Here is a 7,918-nt window from a genome sequence, read left to right as displayed (position 1 = left end):
TCTCTCTCTCTCTCTCTCTCTCTCTCTCTCTTTTTCTCTTTTTCTTTCTCTCTTTTTCCTTTTCATATTGCAACAGGTTAGATGCTTGGCTAGTGGCGATATATCCTACGGTAATACTCCTATCTCTCTTTAAAATCTTTCCTTTGGTTGTTAGAAAGAGGGTGAAAGAGAGAGAGAGAGAGAGAGAGAGAGAGAGAGAGAGAGAGAGAGGGTGGAAGAGAGAGGAAGATAAGTAGATTGGCGTTGATATCGTAATAATCGTTGATCGTTTCAAGGAAAATCAAAAGAATCTCAAATCCATACGACGACGACGACAACGACGACGATGGTGATGATGATGATGATAATGATGATGATGATGATGATGATGATGTTCGATATATTTTCTTTACTATCTTCTTCCTAGATTCGTTGACTAGGAACTATCATAGAATAGTAATAGATCCGGCATTGGGAAAGAAATCCGGAACGTGTGTTTACCCTTATCTCGGTCTATTTATAATTCTCATTGCAATTAAATCGACGATACATCGAGATAATGGATTGCGGTAATCGTTAATATCGTAAGAAAGCACGTCGCGCGTGCACCGTTGCATTATGTTATACATGTAAATATGTACGTATGTATGTGCGTGTGTATATAGTTGTTCTGATGCATAGATTCGTTCATTCTCTCTGTCTTACTCTTTCTTTCTTTCTTTCTTTCTTTCTTTCTTTCTTTCTTTCTTTCTTTCTTTCATTCTTTCTTTCTTTCTTTTCTTCCTTCTTTCTTGTAGACGCATACACGCTCATTGTCAGATAGGATCGAATTCTTTGATCGATCACCGGCAAAGCCGTTACTTTGCACGTACGTACACAACGCCCACGCATAGTTATCGAGAGTAGACTTCTAATATTTCGGAACAATGCCGTTCGAACGTGCTGGCCTTGGCGATCGACGTTTAGCAAAATAATGAATAGGTAGCTTGCAGGTACTTTTTCTTTCTCTCTTTACAATGTATATTCTCTATCTATCCTATCTATCTACTTATCTATCTTTCTCTTTCTCTCTCTCTTTCTTTCTCTCTTTCTCTTTCTAAGTGTATCAATCGAGATCAGTATAAGTATCTAGGGCGGAGTATAATTGCATCATCATGACTACGATACTCTTTCTATATCTTTCTCTTTCTCTCTCTCTCTCTCTATTCTCTTATCTTTCTTTTAGTTAAATTTCTTCTCTTTTCCCTTTCTTTGTCTCTTTCTCTCTTTAACTCCTCGGATGCTGGGATGCTGCAGAATCATCCGGAGATCGGTGACAAGATTCCAAGAGGCCGCAGCCCGCTGTCAGCTGAGACGTGTCTCTCCCATTCTCTCCTTTCGAAAAATTTACGATTATGCAGCAAGAGACGACGTTGCGAAACATTGGCAAGAGACGCACATATATATATATATATATATATATATATATATATATTCTTTCTTCTGTCTTCGTTTGGTAACAGTGGTTTACCAAAGAATGCGATTGTCTTTCGGGTCTACTCCTTTTTCTTTATATATATATTTTTTTCTTTTATTTTTTCTTTTTTTGTAAATTTTTTCTTTCCGTCTTCTTATTAGATTCGATTAAAATATACTGACCAACGCATACAGACCAACGCAAATCCGATGTGTCCTTCGAAAATTGTAAGTTATTATTACTTACTCCTTCTCGGCGTATATTTGCGATAGCAAAAAAATTTGTCTTTCGAACGTTCCTCCCTTCCACATTCTATATATAACTTCAACTTCTTTTTCTTCTTCATCTTCATCTTCATCGTCTTTGTCGTCGTCTTTGTCGTGTATTCGAGTATACTCTTGCTGTGAGTGTGACCTTAATGCGTACGGGCGGAGGAGGAGTTGCTTACGTCATAGAGAGCCAGGATAATTTCGCGACGATGACAGCCGCCGATTATTTTCGAGTCCATTAAGGATCTCGACCTAATTATGAGACGTCGTCGTTGAGATCGAAAGCGAGCGAGCGAGTAAGCGAGCAAAGAGGAAGAAGAAGAAGAAGTAGAAGAAGAAGAAGAAGAAGAAGAAGAAGAAAAAGAAGAAAGAGGAAAAGAGATGGAGAACACAAGAAGCAAGATATCGACCGAGAGAAAAGAGAGTCGGCCAAGCAATGAAGCAGCAGGAGTAACAGCAACGGCAAAAGCAACAGCAACAGCAACAGCCACAGCCAGTAACAGCAACGAAAGCAACAAGGCAGCAATAGAGGTACGGCACCACCCACACATATATACACACGAGCTCGTAAGCTCGTCTTTCGAACGGTACTGTGACGACACCGCGTCCTCTCCTACGTGTTCTACACGTAGTCCATGGCGCACCACGCCTTTCTAAGCCCAGGGGCATCTGCGAGGATTAAATTCTGGATCGCTTGGAGGCCGGGCCCGACTGGCTATTACAGGCAGATCACCTTACCTGGGCAAATATTCAGTCCGGCTGCTGCTCCCGCTTGCTGATGCTGCCCGTTCCCCTAACTACGCTTGCCTTTTACCACTTACCAATCTACTACTACAACTACTATTCCTATTACTATCACAACCGACACTAACACCACTTCTTCTTCTTTTTCTTTTTCTTTTTCTTTTTCTACACACTTTGTAAATTAGACTTGTAAGAGTTAAAGTTTGCCCTTCCGGTACCACCTTTCTTTTCTTTTCTTTTTTTCCCTTTTTTTTCTAACGAATAATCACTTAACTTTCCAAACAGTGATCCAAATCATTTCCGCAATTTTGATTACCAATCTCTCTCTCTCTCTCTCTCTCTCTCTCTCTCTCTCTCTTTCTTTTTCTCTTTGTGTGTGCGTGTTTCTTCCGTTCTCAATTTTTCAAGATCAAATCTCTAATTCATGGATGGATACTAATCGGAAACATTTCTTGGGACCTTTTCGAAAGATCACATCTAGAGAATTCAGATAGTTCGATAGTTTTCAAGAAAGAAACTAACCGATGGCATTGTCGATTTTTCAACGATTTATCGATTGCGTCGCTTCGAGGAACGGGAGTCGCTTTACGGTAATAGGCGCTCGTTCTCCACTACTATGGGCGAAATAGAAAGAGGAGAAGAGGTGGAAGAAGAGTAGAAAGAGAAGAAGAAGAAGAAGAAGAAGAAGAAGAAGAAGTAGAAAGAGGAAGGGAACTGCAGTTGCAGCACGCGGAGCGATTTTCTACGTGGATACCGCACGATCGAATCGGGAGTGACCCCCGGTGACCCTCCATCGCCGTGGTCATCGCCGCTGTATCACCGCGGCTACCTTCTCTCCTTCTGTTCTTCATTCATATTTATCGTTCCATTTCTTTACTTTCTCGAGCAAATAAAATAAACACAAAACTCAATTTTTCGAGCATAAAAACACACCTTAAAACAATACTATATCGATCGTCTCATAATATAATTTATTTCGAATAAATCGTTTGAACGATTAATAATAAATATCATTCAACAGTATATTTATTATTAATGATAACTTCATTTTGATATAATCTAATATCGATCGAGTTATCGTCGATCGATGTCTCCGTCTAAGTTGCATCTATAATTATTCCAATTTATTCCACGATATCTAACTGTATATATCCTAATAGTTTTCATCTTTGAAAAAGCTACTTCCGATTAGAACTAACTACCTATCACGATCGTTGTTGTCTCTCCTGCCGATAGATATTGTGCAAACGACCAAGAGATCGATAGATAGATCGGCTGCCGATTAAACGAGAAACGTAGTTTCGCGTGGTCGATACCTCTCTCGTTCTCTCCCTTGTTTTCATCGAAGGACCCTGAAAGGGAGACGACGATCGACGATGTTCGGATAGGTAGAAGTAGAAGTAGATAGATAGATAAATAGATAGGTAGATAGATAGATAGGTAGATAGGTAGGTAGGTAGGTAGGTATCTAATGCGCTCCATTGGACTCGTTTCCTGCGGTTTCGTTACTCCAATTCTCTATTTCTTGTTCCTCTCACGAAATCGCCCGAGCAAAAAAAAAAAGGCCATGCCATTGACTAAGAGCCTCGCGGCTAACGGTAACGAAAGATCGGGCTCTTTATGTACGAAATGTCCATTATTCTCCTTTTATCTTTCTCTCTTTTCTCTCTCTATCTAATCGACGATTAAAGCGAAAGGAAATGACGAACTTTATTCACTAAATACTACTATTCCTCAAAGAGATTTGAATTATATTGATGAAGTTAGTTCGATGTCGAGCTATTTTTCTCTAACCTAACAAGCAGGCCACGTGGGTCATCGGTGACCCACGTTCTTGCATTCATTGTTAAACGTTTACAAAACGCGAGTGTTATCGTATTTGTTTGATCGAAATAAATAATAATTAGCGAACAGAACAATGACAAAATAAATTATCATAATAATAATAATAATGACGACGACGACAACGACGATGATGACGATGATTATTGTTATTATTGTTAATTAAAACAAAAAATATTTCTTTATCCTTTCAATCTAAAGCGGGAGTATAATGGATGCGGCTACATCAGAGTGAATTTCTATAATTATAAATCAGTCGGTTGATTATTATTATGAATCATTACCGCGATCCTGTTTCATTTTGCATGAAATAATCACAATGATTAGAACGAAAGATCCGACATGGTTCAGAACGCGTGACACCGCGCGACTATCGCATTAAACGCGTTAATCTTAAGGAAGATCGTTTCTTTTTTCTCAATATTTCTTTTTCTTTCTTCTTCCTTTTTCTCTCTTCTTTATTTTATTTTATTTTATTTTTTTTCTTAATCTCTCTCTCTCTCTCTCTCTCTCTCTCTCTCTCTCTCTTTCTCGCGTACGACGAAGAAGGTGGTCCAACTGGAGACACATGCATAAAACGAGAAGAAACTATTTGTACGAAAAAGGACATCAAGGACATTGAAACCTGCTCCGATTTCCGTGAACCATCGTCACCGTGTCGACCTTCTGTAAGTGATTCCCGTCAGAAACGACTATGGCGTTTTAATTTCATTCCCTCCATCACCTCCTCCTCCTCCTTCTCCTTCTTCTTCTTCTTCTTCTCCTTCATCTCTTCCTTCTCGATTTGTCTTCGAGGATATCTCCGTACAAGAGAAGTCCGTCATTATACGGTTATTTACGGATCTTACTCGAGGATGACAGAAGACAATCTCCATGTTGTGTGAAGTGTATGTGTGTGTGTATGCATGTGTATGTATCATGATTGCTACATATCGAACCGGTCCTTTCATTTTTTTTCCTTTTCTATTCCCTTGCTATAAGAAGATCCGTACAAAGTATATATGTGTGTGTGTGTGTGTGTGTGTGTGTGTATGTGTGTATGTAGTATACTCTTCTAATCGTGGCTTCTAATCCCTATCTCTGTCACTTTTTGATTCAATTATAAAAAGTTCGGATAAATCGAGTCTAATCGTCACGCTCTTCCAAGATTAATCCGAGCGAAAGTGACACGGATTTTATCGAGAATTTCATTTTCTAATACTTTGTGAGAATCCGAATAAAATCTTTTACTTACTTACATATAAACGAACGTACATGTACGGAGAGACACGCGAACACATACATACGTACATACATACTTATATATATATATATATAATAATATACATACATACGTACGTACGTACGTTTGAACACGAGTCGATTATTTTCTCGATCGATTTTTTTACAAGATGATTATGAGTCTGGAGTATGCGAAGTAGGAGTCTACGAACAGAACATACAAGTGTACGACAGTGACACGTACAAGATCGCGCCGGCGCTGCTTTCTACTTCTTCGAGCCGGATGATTGATCCGGACAAGTTTGCTTTTTGCATTGATTCATGCAATGTTCTACATGTATATAGCAAGCCGTCAGGAAACTTGGGGAGGACTCGAACGACGATCACACGATAGGGACGACTACGAAGACGAAAGGATTAAAACGATTTCTCTTCGTGGTTAGAGAAAAAATTTAGAGATCCATGATGAAAAATCATTTCAAGTCATCTTTCTCTCTCTCTCTCTCTCTCTCTATATATATATATATATATATTACTTTTGTCTTTTTTCTTTCCATCAAAACTTTCCAATAAGTCGGACGCTATTAATCCATTTAAGATTAGCTACTAAATTAAAAAAAAAAAAAAAAAAAAAAAAAAAAAACAAAGAAGAAAGAAAAAAAAACGTAGCAGAAGAAGAAGAAGAAGAAGACGATGATCTCGTCGTTATTCAAGAGATTCACAAAGAAATTCGTTGATCTACATTGCAAAGATAATCGATTCTGGTAGAGATCGTTTAAAATTCTGACCGGTCGAATGTTCCGTTACTTTCTGGAGTCTCTCTTTTTCTCTCTCTTTCTCTCTCCAATAGGCAGATGATCTGGTATCGTTCGAATGGGATCAGAATTCGTCTGGAGTCCGTCTGGATTGCGTAGGAAAAAGAAACGAGTTCCCTATAGTAAAACTTCGATCCTTCGATCTTTCAAATTCCACGAGTTCCATGCTAGCGCCGAATAGACAAACTGGTCTATTGGAATTCGTAACTTTTTTTCTTTCTTTTTCTTTTCTCTTTTTCTTTTTTTCCCTTCTTTTCTCTCTCTCTCTCTCTCTCTCTCTCTCTCTCTCTCTCTTTCTTTCTCTCCCTGTCTCTCTCTAGTAGTAGAGCAGCAAATACGTTTTCTCGAATAGAAGCGATTAATTTTAATCGATACGAACGGTTGCTTACCGGAAACGCTTAGGGTATCTTAGATTTGTTACTCTCCCCTTCTCTCCCCTTTTTACTATAGAAAGACAGACAGACAGAGAGAGAGAGAGAGAGAGAGAGAGAGAGAGAGAGAGAGAGAGAGAGAGCACAGCCGCGAGTTTTACTATTGACAAGAGTCTCAGATAAATCAATTTGCGAGATACGACGTTGTTTGTAATAATTAACTCGCCTAACGACGCTTTAATGGATATGATTATTTCAAATTCATCATGTCATTAAGGAAACATGTTTTACACAACACAAACTAGCTCGAAGGTAATCGAAAGAAGATTTGTCGAGAGGATCGACGTAGAATAGAAAAATAATAATACTAACAAAAACAATGAAAATGACGGCAACGACGAGGACGGCGACGATGATAAAGACGACAAAAAAAAAAAAGGAGAATTATAAATTCTTAAAATAAATCTATGGTAAAGAAAAAAATAAGAAGAAGAAGAAGAAAAAAAAGCAGCGATCGAGACTATTATTTTCCTTATTGATCGAAGAAGACGTCGTATCGCATTAAATAAGCATTGAATAAGAGAAGAAAAAATAAATTATTAATTCGACGAGTTACGAGAAGAGGAAGGTATCGAAGAGGTAGTATAACCAGCTGATCCACGTGGATGATCCACGATCGATGAATTTGTGGGTAGTCAAAGATGGATGAGCGCCGTCGGCTGTTCCTTAAGCGGAAGCGTAACGGAATCAGCGTCGACAGGGTCATAAGTCTTCTTCGTCTTCCTTGTCCTTTTCTTCCTTCTCTTAGGAATAAATACGTAGAGTAAGAGAAGAAAGTTTTCTCTCTCTCTCTCTCTCTCTCTCTCTCTCTCTCTCTATCTATCTTTACGTCTACTCATCTCGTACTAACTCCAATTTAAATATAGATCCTTCGAAAATAATCGCGTTACGCTTAAGTAAATTACTTGTACGATTCATGACAACCGTAAGAACGCGAGAACATAAAAAGAAACATAAAACAAAAGAAATGTACTTATTCTTTTCTATTTATTTATTCATTTATTTTCTTTTAAGATCATTTTTCTACTCAAATTTGCATCGTCTTAACGCATAATCGATGAATGACGCAAGGAATTTAGAATAGAATGGCTCGAAGAAAGGTTAGATCGATATCAGGAAAGTAAGATTTTTGGCGATGGCGGCTAAAAAAAGAGAAGGAAG

Source organism: Vespula pensylvanica, chromosome 18 (genome assembly GCF_014466175.1).
Source record: "Vespula pensylvanica isolate Volc-1 chromosome 18, ASM1446617v1, whole genome shotgun sequence".
Lineage (NCBI taxonomy): Eukaryota > Metazoa > Arthropoda > Insecta > Hymenoptera > Vespidae > Vespula > Vespula pensylvanica.
Note: the sequence above shows the minus strand (reverse complement) of the source record.